Below are 14,075 nucleotides of genomic sequence, written 5' to 3'. Positions count from 1 at the left end.
GATAACAAAGCAGGAAATTAAGAAATGGAAGAAACAATAACATCAAGATCAGCTGCTCAGTCCTTAGATGTTAAAGTTATCAGGCGAAGTATATAAACTAAGTGTGTACATTATGTTTAAATAAGGAAGGGGGTTAGTATGAGAAAGTAAAAGAGAAATATTATAAAAATGATCAGGTGGATTTGGGAAAATAATTACTTTATGGATTTAATACAATTTAGACATAGCTAAAGAGAATTAATTAATTCACTAACTGCAGGATAGATCCTTCAAATATATCATTCAGAATTCAGGATAGAATAAAGAAAAGGAAACTATAAAGAGAGCCTGAGATATGACAGATGGAAGGTGAAGGTCTCATATAGGTTTAATAAGAATTCCAGAAAGATAGGAGAAAGAGAGCAGCACAAAAAAATTATCTGAGAGATAATGATTTAGGGTGTTCAAAAATGGTGAAAAGCATCATAATAGAGAATCAGCATTTGCAATGGATCCAAAGCAGGATAAATTAAAAAATTCACACCTAGACATATTATAGTGAAACTGCAGAAAACCAAAAGCAAAGTGCATGCAGAAGGAAAATAACTATTACCTTAAAAAATGGCAATTATATTGATAATCGACTTTTCAATAACAGCAGTGTTTGGCAAAAGGGTAAAAATAACTTTATGGTTTGGAGAGAAAATGACTGTTAACCTGAAATAGTATGTCCAATGAAGATGTCATTTTTAAAATGAGGGCAAAATAAAGACTTTTTTTGGCACTAAAATGTATTTTCCTACAAAAGACCTCTGCACTAAAGAAAATTTCAAAATGTTTTCTTCATACTGAAAGAAAGTGATCTTCAGTGTAAAGTTTGAGATAGTAAAAGAAAAGATGACCAAAGATTATTTTAAATATTTGAGTAAATATTCAAAAACATTGACTGTTTAAAATAATAAAGTATTAAGGGGTTAACAAATGACACAAAATTAAAATACGTCACAGTGGTAGTATATAAATTGTGAATGAGTCATCAGAAATAATGTACTGAAAGGTCCATGTATTGTTCTAAAAGTAGGTAAATAACCTTAGAGATTGATAATTTAATTAGATATTAAAAATTTGGGAAATTCTGGGGCCGGCCAGGTGGTGCAGCAGTTAAGTTCGCACATTCCGCTTCAGCGGTTTTGGGTTCGCTGGTTCGGATCCCGGGTGCAGACCTATGCACTGCTTGGCAAGCCATGCTGTGGCAGGCGTCCCACATATAAAGTACAGGAAGATGGGTGTGAATGTTAGCTCAGAGCCAGCCTTCCTCAGCAAAAAGAGGAGGATTGGCAGCAGATGTTAGCTCAGCGCTAATCTTCCTCAAAAAAAAAAAGGGATATCCCGAAAATAAAAAAAAGAAGGTATAACTAACAAACTAGAAGAGGTAAAAGGGAGTTAGAAAAAAATACGTACACACACGCACATACACACATGTGCCTGTGCATGCACACACACATCAAACCGAAAGAAGGAAAACAGGATACCAAAAGAAAAAAACAAAAAAAAAGGAAATAAAAAAGGAGGGTAAAATAGGAAATACAAAATAAACTGTAGAGATAAATTTAAATATTTCAGTAATTACAATAATTGTAAATGGAGTAAATTCTTTAGTTACAAGACAATTTTATTTTACTGGATTAAAAATTTCACAATCCAGCTATATACTTTTTATAAGAGACACATCTAAAACTTAAGGATAGGAAAATTTGAATATAAAATAATGTAAAAGATATACTATTAAAATACTAACTAAAAGAAATCTGGCCTGGTTATATTAATACCAGACAGAATAAATTTCTTTGAAAAAGTGTTTTTCCTAAGAGGGTCATTACATAACAATGAAAGAATTAGTTCACGAAGAAGTATAATTTGAAAATTCTGTGTTCCTAATAACATATGTATTTACAATAATTATTAGGAAAAAGACAAATTCACAATCATATGAAATATTTTTAACACTTAGTCTTCATAACTGATAAGATAAAAAGACAAAAGATCCATTAGAAAAAGAAGATTTAAACAACATAATTAACAAAATCATTCTTTTGGATATTTCTAAAACACTTCATTCAATCATGGTAGTATATACCTTTTTTTTAAGCACACAGGGAACATTGCAAAAAACTGCCCTATATTTGAACACATAACAACTTCTCAAAAAATTTCACAAAATAATGTCATATAGATGATTTTCTGTGAATACCATGCAATTAGGTTAGAAATCACTGACAAAAAGATTATTAAAAAATTCAAATTTATCTGGAAATCATCAACTCGTGAATCAAAGAAGAAATGATAATGGGAATAAAAGTATTTAAATTTGAATAATAATGTAGAAATACATAACTGAAATATTTTTATTAAAAAGGGAGAAAAGCTAAAATTTAATTATTAAAGCACTAACTTGGTAGATCAGAGACACAACAAAAGCAAAAGGCCAAGAACATAGACAGAAATAATGAAGATAAGAGCAGAAGTTGCTAAACATGAAATGAATTCACAATTGAGAAGACTAATGAAATTGATAATCTTCGGTAAGCTTGATCAAGAATAAAAGGGAAGACACCACAGGACAAAATTAGAAATGTAAAAGGAGACATAACTATAGGCACAACAGAGGTTAAAATGACAAGAGAATATTAGTGAATAAACAAATACTTAGAAAAAATATAACAGCAAAAATTACTCTTGAAGGAATAGTAAAACTAAATATCTTTTTATAATCAACAATGATATTGAATCAATAATTGAAAATCTTCTTCCAAGGAAATACCAATTCAAGACAGTTTTTCAGTAAAGAAGAAAATGATTCCCCATTACACAATCTCTTGTTGAGAACAGAAAACTGGGAAATACACTCTAACTCATTTGATGAGTTTAGCACAAACCTGAAGCCAATGTCCAGCAAGGAGAGCAGGAGGAAGGAAAATGATAGAGCATCTCACTGAAACTCACTAATGACTCATTGCACCAATATACCACTGCACCAAAAATTAATATGTTATGACCAAGTTGTATTTAACCTAGAAGTTCAAGTTTTGTTTAACATTAGAAACTTCATTAACATAAATCATTACATTAACAGAAGGGGAAGGAAAAATATATAGTCATCTCAATAAATAAAAAAAATTGATTAAAGTTAATACTTACTTGTAATTAAAAAAAAAAAAAAGACTCTTGGTAGCCTAGTCTTTAACTTGATTATTGGAAGCCTACCAAAATGTGAAAGAAACCTCATGATTTGTGCTGAAGCATCGAAAGCATTCCCTTTAAGAGCAAGGATGCTCACTGTCACCATGTTAATTTATCATTGTTTTGGAGGCCCTAAGCAGTGCTGCCAGACAAGAAAAAAAAGCATAAAAAATGGAAAAGAAGAAATAAAATTCAGTTATTTACAGATGATATCATCCACAAGGCAAACCCGAAAGAATAAATGGACAAAGATTAGAATTGATGAAACATTTAGCAAGCGTACTGTATACAACATTTATAAAAGCATATGCACCAACAAACACAAAACTATGAAGTTTTGATATCTTAACATTTACACTATCATTAAAATATGTAAAGTGCCTAGAAACAATTCTCTCAAAAGATATTAGGTTTCAGTCCTTCAGGAAGAAAATTATAAAACATTATAGAATTATGTTGAAGTTTTTTCTGTCTTCCTGAAGATATATAACATGTTCATGAACTAGAAAACTCAGTATCATAAAGATACCATTTCTTTTCAAAGTTATCTATAGATTCAAAGTAGTTCCAATCAAAATCCCAAAAGGTTGTGTGTGTGTGTGTGTGTGTGTGTGTATTGACAAAGTGATCCTCATGTTTACATTAAATAGTAAACATTCAAAAGCCAATTCATTGATGAAGTACAAGCTGGATGATGTAAATTCCCCGATACCATGAATTACTATAAAGTTATAATAATTAGGACTTGTGTAATTAACATGGGGTAGATACTTTAATCATGGCACAGAAGAGAAAGCCCAGAAAAAGATCCACCCGCATAAGGAAACTTGGTGTATGACTGAGCTGGCATTGCACATCAGTGCAGAAGGGAGAGACTTTTTAATATATGCTGCTGAGTAAATTGTTTATCTGTATGAATAAAACAATGATCCCCCATACTTCACACCATACACAAATTAATCAACTCAAGGAAGATTAAGGGCCTAAAAGTGAGAGGCAAATTTTATGATGTTGGACTTCAATATAGGAAGCTATCTTAATGATCTCAGGGTAAGGAAAGTTTCTTTAAACAATACACAAAATCAACAAATCAGAAAGAAAAGTTTGCTATGCTCAACTGCCTCAAAATTATGGTCACCAAAAGAAAACATCAAAAGAGAAGGAAAACTCAAGTCAAAAACTGGGAAAAGAGTACAGAATAAATAAAAGCTCATACAAATCAATATGCAAAAGACAAAAAGCCTGACAGAAAAATGAAAAGAAGATTTGAACAAGCACTGTGTGCAGATGAGAGGGAGACAATGGCTAGTAAGTGTCTGAAAAGATGCTTAACCACATGTGAGGTCAACAAGGGTAAATTAAAACCACCTGCCAGTGTGGTAAAAATTAAAACTGCCTGATGGAGGGTTGATGAGGTCATGAAGCAACTGGGTCACTTACACACACTCGTGGGAGTGTAAAATGGCCTGGTGACTTTGGAAACTGTGACATTTTGTCTAGTGAAGTTGGAGGTACGCATGCTCTGTGCCCCAGAGACTTCAGTCCTGAGAATATACCTCTGTATAAAGAGACTCTTGAATATATGCTCCAAGACACAAACTGGATTGGTTTCAGTATTGAATTAGCAGGAAGTTTAGTGAGCCTGTTAGGTTTTGGATAGAGATTAGTGCGACTAAGTTCTTAGTAGCAGTGGTATGAGCAAAATCTGGAAAACAACCCAAAGGTCTATTGACTGGACAATGGATAAATAAATAGTAGTGTATGCACATAAGGAAATATTATATAGCCATGAAATTGAAGGGATCATGGCCCTCCACTACATGGAGCATCTTTGGAATGTAAATTGGGGCAGTCATAAAACAGACTGTAGAACAATAATAGCTCACACGTATATAGCCCACCCTATATTCCAGGCACTGTTTTAAATGAGTTATACAAATAAGCTTATTTAGTCTTCAGAAGAAAGCTATGAAGTCAGCACTATTAGTGTTTCCGTTTTCCAGGGAAGTTTACTAACTTGCTAAAGATCTCACAGCTCATGTCTGGTAGAACCAGTTGTTAAAAACCAGGTATTCTGGGCACAAAATATCCCCTGTAGTATGATTCTTTTGGCTTAAAGTTCAAAAACAAGCAAATTAAACAAATTATTTTTAATGATACAAACATACATGATAAAATTAAAAATAAAGTGAATGATTAACACAAAATTCAGGGCAGTTGTTCCCTGTGGGGGGTGAGGAGCTGTGATCAGAGAAGGGTGAATGAAACTTCAAAAATAATGATATGGTTTAAAAATGGGGAATGAGTGCACATATCTGAACTGTTTTATTGTTCTTTATAGCTTATGCATAGCTTATGGCTATTCTTTTGTTTCTAATCAATATTCAAAGCAACTGAAGAAAATAAAGGAAGAGAATGAAACCTTGCTGAAGATGGCAGAGAAAGATTTCATGTTCCTTCCTCATAAAATTTCCTGGATCTCTGCTGATAGAATCCTTAGAAAAGTCCACAGAAGCTGACCTGGATGTAGAATTCTATTATTCAAAGAATTTTTGTTCAAACGACAATGGCAACAAATGGCAGCGCAAACTCCTCTAATTGCAGCCTATCCAAAAGGCAACATGGCAGGGGAGCAAAACCCATCCTGCCCAAATGGGATTTTCAACATTGCAACTCAAATTCAGGCCTTGATCCTCCTTCTGATTACAGATCACGATTTCTTTTCCCCACCGATAAAGACATATGGGAAATAGAATTCTACTATCCATCATATGCAGTCAAGAAATTCTCTGTCCAATTACTTAGAATCAGTTTTTAAGCAACATAATTCAGTTTCTCAGTCAATTTAATGTTACCCTTTATGTTAAATCCTAGTCGAGCTTTCCCAGCTGCTGTGACTTCTTAAGAAAGTCTCTCTCTGCTCTCTCCTCCATTTGCTGCCCGGTAACATCCCATCGTTCCCCCAGCTCAGCTCGCTGTCACCTCGTCTGTAAAGATGTCTCTTCTAGTACCACCACACCTCGCCCCAAGATTTGCTCCCAAACAGAATAACCCCTCACTCCTCTGTGTCCCCTCAGCACTTTGCACACACTTGGAACAAAGGACACCTTACTAGCCCCCCGCTCACCCACAATTAGTTGTTTACCGCCATTCTCATCCAGAATGAATGTTCTTCAAAGTGAGATATCAAGCCACACAAATCTCTAAATTGTATCCTGAACATCTAACAGCAAAGGGTCCTGCATGAAGTAATAATTGCGATGATGATAAAAATAGCAGACAATATCTGTCTAGTCATCTCTTGCTGCATAACACGCCAGTCCAAAGCCGTGGCTTTGAAACAATGACTTATTTTTACCTCTTCTGCTTCTCAGCTGGATGGGTTCCTCTTCGGGTCTGTCAAGCTGTTGCATTCAGCTGGTTATCTCAAGGCTGGACTGGGCTGAGTGCCCAAGACGGCTTCTTTTTTCTTTTTTTTTTTAAAGATTTTATTCTTTCCTTTTTCTCCCCAAAGCCCCCCGGTACATAGTTGTATATTCTTTGTTGTGGGTCCTTCTAGTTGTGGCATGTGGGACGCTGCCTCAGCGTGGTTTGATGAGCAGTGTCATGTCCGCGCCCAGGATTTGAACCAACGAAACACTGGGCAGCCTGCAGCGGAGCACGCGAACTTAACCGCTCGGCCACGGGGCCAGCCCCCCAAGACGGCTTCTTAACTCTCCTGTCAGATGCCTGACATGCCTCAGCCTCCCTGTCTCTCCATGAGGCTGTCGCCCCCGGGCGTCTCCACATGGCCTGGGCTTCTCACAGCATGGCCATCATAGCTGGATTCCAAAGGCAGGAAGCAGAGTTGTCTGGCTGTTAAATCCTGTGCCCAGACTCGGCACAGTGATCTTTCTGTCACAGTCTCTTGGTCAATACTATCAGAGGCGCAGGCAAGTTAAAGGAGGTAGAGAAGCAAATACTCCTCTGAATGGGGAGGGTCCCGGTCACACTGCACTAAGGCGTGTGGGATGGGAGATATTTTGGCCATCTTTGGAAAATACAGTGTGCTACAACATCTATGGAATGTTCCCTGGGTGCCAGATAGTTTGCTAAACCCACTGCATACATTGTCACTTAATCTTCTCAGCAATCCTTCGAAATAGTTACTATTTCCATCTAATACATAAAGAAAATGAGGCTCAGAGAGGCTAAATAATTGCCTAAAATGTCACAGCTGGTGAGTGGCAGAGCTGATATTCCCATCAGATCACATCAGAGCCCACCCTCTGCATCACTGAAGTATTTGGTCTCCTCACCATGGGAGCTAAATAAATGTTTGACTTTAATATCTCCTTTTTTGGATTAACTCAACAGAATTATTTTTAAGCTCTTAAAATATATATTTTAATCTCCTCCCCATCCCCAAGTAATAGAGAAGAATGGAAGGAAAGAATGGAGAACCAAGCAGGAGACACTCATAATTTTCTACTTGATATTTAGCCTGTGATCAAAACTCCCTTGCTCTTGCTTATGACTTTGTCTTTCTTCACCAGGAATTTTGAAATTCTAGGGAGCCAGGCCTCCAGGAAATCCTTTTTTCTCTTTCCAATGGGCACATTTTCCAGGACTTCCTAATATTGGCCCCAAATCATATCCATCCAAAACTTTTGGAAATCTTTTCACCTTTTGGGTTTCATGTGCATTTGGATATGACCAAAGGTTTTTATGCAGTCAACTTTCTTCTCTTCCTTTATCTTATCTGTGGGGAAATGTTGGGTATATGTTAGATAGAATATGCAAGTGACTGGTGGTTTGGCCTTCACAGAGTATCCAACCACACATGCTGGGCCTCACTTCCGCTTTCTCTGCACATTTATGTAAGCAATGCTATGTGATCATTATAGACTGCTATTGTGGGTCAGGGTCTCCAAACATTGGTCTGGCTCATAAGACTCCCTGGAGTGGCTGGTTTTGCTTATTAACAGGTAATAAAACACAAAATCTTAACATTTGGACAGGGATATATTAATAGAGCTTGTCAAATTAGTTCATGAGTTGTGTCGTTTTCTAGCAGTGGAAGAATATAAAATATGAGATGCCTAAGTTGATGGGACATTGCATTGCTATAAAAATGACTTTAATAACATTGGAAAATACTTATGATATATTAACGTTAAAAGACAAAATAAGATGCATAATTGTATAAGAAAGACTAAAAGGAAAAATATTCAATAATTTTGACCACTTTTCAGTGGTTTGATTAGTGGCAGTATTTCTTTACATATATATTTTTTGTATTTTTAAATTTTCTACAATAAGTTTACATTATTTGTGTGATAGGAATAAACTCAAATATTAAAGTAAGTCACAGTTTCCGTTATTCTTTGTGACATTTTTAAAGACCATAATCATGAGAAGTTCAACCTTGTGGATAGTTGGCAGGAGACTAAGTTTGTTCAGCTGAACGTTTCCCATGTGGCTGAAAGCAAGTGAAGTCAGCTAGCTCCATCACCAGCTGGCAATGTTGCCATTAAGAGAGAAGGAAGGCTATCTGAAAATCCCCTGTTCTTTCATCACCACCCATCTTCATGAATCTCAGGCCAACCACACCTGCTGCTCCTGCAAAGTTCTCGCTGGCCATGTCTACAACCTCTGGCAAACTCTCACCCTGTATCTCAGCCATGCTCTCTCACAGCTTGCATCTTTTTAATTACCAGCCAACCACGAAGAGGAATCCTAGCTATGTGACTGATAGCACTAGTGGACAGGTCTGGTTGGCCCAAATGTTGGTTCGTAATTACTTCTGGGTAACTAGGAAGGCAGTCCATGCTGGCTACTCTGCTGGGTGCAAGACTCTGATCTCAGGATGCCAAAATTGCTGCTTCTCGTTTACCCAAGATTCGGTGGAATTTACACTTATCAATTCCTGCAAATCAAAATGAAGTTGCTCCCTGAGACTGAAGGCAGGGCTTGTTCACATATATCATGAAGGAAAATAATGACCTGAAGTTACAGTGAGTTTTATCATGCGTACATATAAGGGGAAACATCGTTTATTGGGCATCTCCTGTGTATCAGCCATTGAGCTGGGCCCTTTTGAGAAGAGCTGATATCCACCCCCAGCTAGTGACTGAGTGGACTTTAGCATACAAGCTTTCAAAGAGATAATATTCCTCTAATAAGCAAAACACTCATTCAGTTGCGTGATGTGTCCCTGATGAGAAATACGCAAGATGATGTTCTTAATCATTGTGAAGCAGTTCAATATGGCACAAAGATCATGGATTTTGGAGTCAGAGAGATGTGGCTTTAACTCTGGACCCTGAATTTGGGAAAACTTTTATCCCAAGCTGGGGGGTGGGTCTCATGTGACAACATGGGAAGGGTGTTTTAGTGCTCAGTAGCCAGACAGCCAAACACAGATCAACATGCAAAAATGACTAGCAGAGTGACTGTCCTATAGGAGACGGTCAACAATTTTTTACTCACTTTACCCTTTCATTCTCTAACTAGACAGTGAATTCAAGTGAGAAAAGTATTGCAGGAGAGTGTGGTTATTTTGCTAAGCAATGAGGTCAACGATTAACATTGACTTGAAGCTGGCCTTGTTGATGTCAATACACAGAGGAACTTTCTGACACTTTCTAAACTCCCTGTCTCAGAAGGTGGTGAGCTCTTTATCCTAAGAGTATTCAAGAAGAGTCTCGATTTGATCTCACAAGGCTATTGCTATGGGGTTTACAACCATGTGTGGAAGCTTGAATTCCAACCTCTAAGATTTTCTCTAGCTCTAAAACTCTATTTATCATTAAAATCTATTTTGTTTATCATTAAAATTCTTCCCCAAATAAACAAACATGAAAGCCAAGTTCCCTGATGCAAGAGAAGCAATACCAGGTTATTGTCAGATAATTTGATTGACCCTGGGTGCCTCTGTAATAAGACACCATCACAGTATAATTGTGTTACATGTGACAGGACACACAGTACTGCATGCTGGGGACCATGGTGACACAGCCTACTCTAATACTCCTAGAGCATAAAGTATCAAGTTTAATCTTGGCCATAAAACTGCCTCATAAAACTTTACAGTAACAATGGAAATGTTCAACACCAAGGTCAAGATAAAATAAACCACTGGATAAAATATAGGTCCACCATTCTTTATCCAAATTCCTTAGGACTAGGAATTCAGAATATTTTGGGTTTTAGAACAGGAATATTGTGCTTGTACTGAATAATATGTAATATCATTGTTGTTACAAAGTGGATACTTTGGGGGCGCTTGCTCTCCCGACAGTGCCCAATCCGGGATGTTCAAGAGCATCTTCCTCTCGAGTTCCCAAAGCGGCCTGGCCGGGTGCAGGGCGTCTGCTTGCTGGAAAGGGGCTCAAAGCAGTCACTCTAGTGGCCTCTGTCTCTTCCCAAGCACTCAGAACCGCAGCACAAAGTTCTTATCAGTTCTTTGCAGAATGATGAAGAGATACTGGAAACCAACCCTAAGACCCCTTTATCCCGCCCTGATGGCGTGATGGGGCAGCGGGCAGGTCTGCTCACATCTCTCTGACAGCACCAATGGGCTCTGAGGAAGCAACCCTTAGGTACTATTTTTATTGATAGGAAAGCTGAAAGATTTGTTGCAAAAAAAGTGAATGTGAAATAGCCTGCTCACTTCAGAGCAATTTAGAATCATGACATCCGGACTCCTTCGCATTTGTGGAACTCTCCCATCACTTTCTACACAATACTAAAATGATTTGCTTAACTTATGGCTAACGTTCTTTGAGGGCAGGGACTGAATCTTATTCATCTTTATGAGGGAGGCACCTAGTCCAGTGCCCAGCAGTGTATACTCAGTACATGCTTTTGACTGAACTGATGCATTTATAGGCAATACTTGTGCGTATACTTATATTGCGTGTATACACATATATGCATATATGTAGATATGTATACATATATGTGCACATATGTGTGTATGTATAATCTATCTCTGATTGTTCATTTGTGTTTATTCATTCATTCATTGTAAAGGTGCCCGATGGGAGATGGTAAGAAATTAGCTGTCATTACAAAGGCCATTTAGAATTCCAGGTTATAAAACTGTAAGGAATGCCAGGTTATAGAATTGTAAGACACCTCAAATCAGCATTTTGCAGCCCCAGCTGCAGACTAGACTCAGTTGTGTGTTAAAAGAAAGTTCCATTGTCCAGGTGTTCTGATTTCTCTGGTCTGGGGAAGGACACTGAAACGGCTTTTTGTTGAGAGCCTCCTTGATGATTCTAATGCTCAGTCAGGTTTAAAATCTACTGGTTTGAATTAACTGGGTTAATGATTTTCACAAAGGAAGGAGTGCTCCCCTGAAGGCATAGCAGAACAAAACCCTCTGTGTGTGTGTGTGTGAAGGAGGGTCATAAATTTCCAAACTACACTCACGCAATGTCTGACATGTGGCTGCCTTCTCCCAGTCATATCTTGGCGAATATTGTAGATACTTCTTGAATATTCCAGAAAGGAGCCAGTGCTGAGAACCACTGTTCTAGTCCAGTGCTTCTCAAACTTTAATGTGGCTAGATCAACTGGGGATCTTGTGAAAGTACAGATTCTGATGCAGCATCCTGAGAGGAGGAAACCAACGTTTATGAAGTTATGATGATTTGGTCTGTTCTCTAGGCTATGTATTGGCAGCTTCTTATCTGACATGACTCTAAGGCTGAAATCACAAAGCTATCCTTTGGAAAACTTGATGAGAAGCAATTGCCAACTGTCTGGTGAAAACCAAAGGTAGTGAAGTCCCCAGAAGGGACATATCCTCCTCTTTATAGGGGAGACCTTTGGCACAGGGTGGGATCACAGACAGAAATTAAAGCAGGGATGAAGGTCAGGACTGTCAACCACAAAGCCAGATGGAAGCTCACAGCAAATATCGCTGGGATTGTCAAAGTAACCCTGCATTGCCCCCAAAGAGGGATGGGGGTCTGAAAATAAAGCCTGCCATAGGGGGTTGAATGGTGGCCCTAAAATATGTCCCCATCCAAATCCCTGGCAGTGGTGAATGTGACTCTATTCGGAAAAAGAGTCTTTGCACATGTAATTAAGTTAAGGATCTTGAGATGAAATTATCCTGGATTATGCATGTGGGTCCTAAATCCAATGACAAATGTCCTCATAAGAAAAAGGCAAGTGAGGGGCCAGCCCCGTGGTGCAGTGGTTAAGTGCGCACGTTCCGCTTTTCGGCGGCCTGGGGTTCGCCAGTTCAGATCCCGGGTGCGGAGATGGTACCGCTTGGCACACCATGCTGTAGCAGGCGTCCCACATATAAAGTAGAGGAAGATGGGCACGAATGTTAGCTCAGGGCCAGGCTTCCTCAGCAAAAGGAGGAGGACTGGCAGTAGTTAGCTCAGGGCTAATCTTCCTCAAAAAAAAAAAAAAGAAAAAGACAAGGGAGATTTGAGACAGGCAGAAGAAGAGAAGGCACAGGCACAGAGCAGAAGGCCATGTGAAGATGGAGGCAGAGATGGAGGGAGGCAGAGATGGAGGGACGCAGCCATGAGCCTGGGGACTCCTGGAGCCACCAGCAGCTGGAGGAGGTAAGGAAGGATTCTCCCCTGGAGCCTTAGAAGAGGGCACAGACCAACCCACACTTGATTTGGGACTTCTAACCCCCAGAACTGTGACAGAATACATTATTGGTTGTCTGGACCACGCAGTTGTGGTCATTATTCTGGCAGCCCTTGGAGACTAATGCACCTGCCCTGCTGTTGATTCAAACACCACACACCACTTATTTGATTATCTTATAATGAGGCGGCTGTCTGCCACATTCATCGCCGATCATAACTGTGGGTCTGAGAATTCACCCTCTTGTTGTGTGACCCCAGATCAGCCAGCTCTCTAAACTACACTTGCCTTACCTCCCCAGCTTGTGCCTTCCCCAGTTTCCCGCAGTGGTGGGATAAACAGAAGGAGCACTGGATTTGGAGTCAGACAGACTTGCATTCCAGCCTCAGCTCTGTCAGCACTCTCTGTGCTACCTCAGACAAGTCACTTAGACAAGGAAGTTGATGCTCAGAGAAGTTCATGGTGCCTGCCGTCCAACCCCACTGTAGGATCAAAGAGAAGCGTGTCTGAGCACCTCGCATGGAGGACATACTCCCTAAGTTAGGTTCCGGGTCAGGAGAGCAGCCCATCTGTGAACAGTGCACCAGGGAGCTTTGGCTCCACTTCTCGTGGCAAGAGGAAAAGCACCAGCTCCAGCTTCCCCATCCCGTGGGCCTGGCTCTGTGTCAGGTCGGCCCACCTTGACACCCGTGGGCATCTGTGGGTAGCCGTGATGCTGGGGCTGCTGCCTCCATGTCACTCTGGACAGCAGCCCTGTACCCAGGGCCCACCTGTGAGATGCAAGTGTAACCCGGTTACCCTGTGCTGTCCTCCAGGTTCTCTCCAGGACCAGAGATCCACCCAGAAACCAGGCAGGCCCCAAGCGAGATCCTGCTTTCTAGAGGGAGGGTGAAGTACTTTTCAAATATCCAGAGGGTTAGGCAACTTCCAAAATATTATACAGCTGTAAACTGATGGAGCAAGGGATCTCCACACAGTCTGCCTGACTCAGAAACCCATGTTCTTTCTCCCACCATCCCCCTGCTTCTCATTTCCCACAGAGGAGAATAACAGTGCTATCTTGCCAATTGGCAAAACAAAGCAAATAAATAGACGAGTAGATTGATTTTAAAATTAGTACACCAAATTTTCTCAATTTAAAGGTCTCTTTTTTCACTATAAATATTTCTTACACTTGGAGGCCTGCTATCATTTTACTGTGTTAATAGACATCAGGAGCGGGATAGATTTTTTGCTGAACCAGATACACATGT

General features: G+C 39.3%; 1 protein-coding gene across 1 annotated transcript in view; it reads right to left on the bottom strand.

Annotated features, from left to right (window-relative positions):
• Nucleotides 1–14,075, bottom strand: part of CLNK (cytokine dependent hematopoietic cell linker) — a 155,621-nt gene that overhangs the window by 127,635 nt on the left and 13,911 nt on the right. The window lies entirely within an intron of this gene.

Source organism: Equus quagga, chromosome 3 (genome assembly GCF_021613505.1).
Source record: "Equus quagga isolate Etosha38 chromosome 3, UCLA_HA_Equagga_1.0, whole genome shotgun sequence".
Classification (NCBI taxonomy): domain Eukaryota; kingdom Metazoa; phylum Chordata; class Mammalia; order Perissodactyla; family Equidae; genus Equus; species Equus quagga.
The sequence above is the reverse complement of the archived record's forward strand: the minus strand, read 5'-3'. Positions and strand labels throughout refer to the sequence as shown.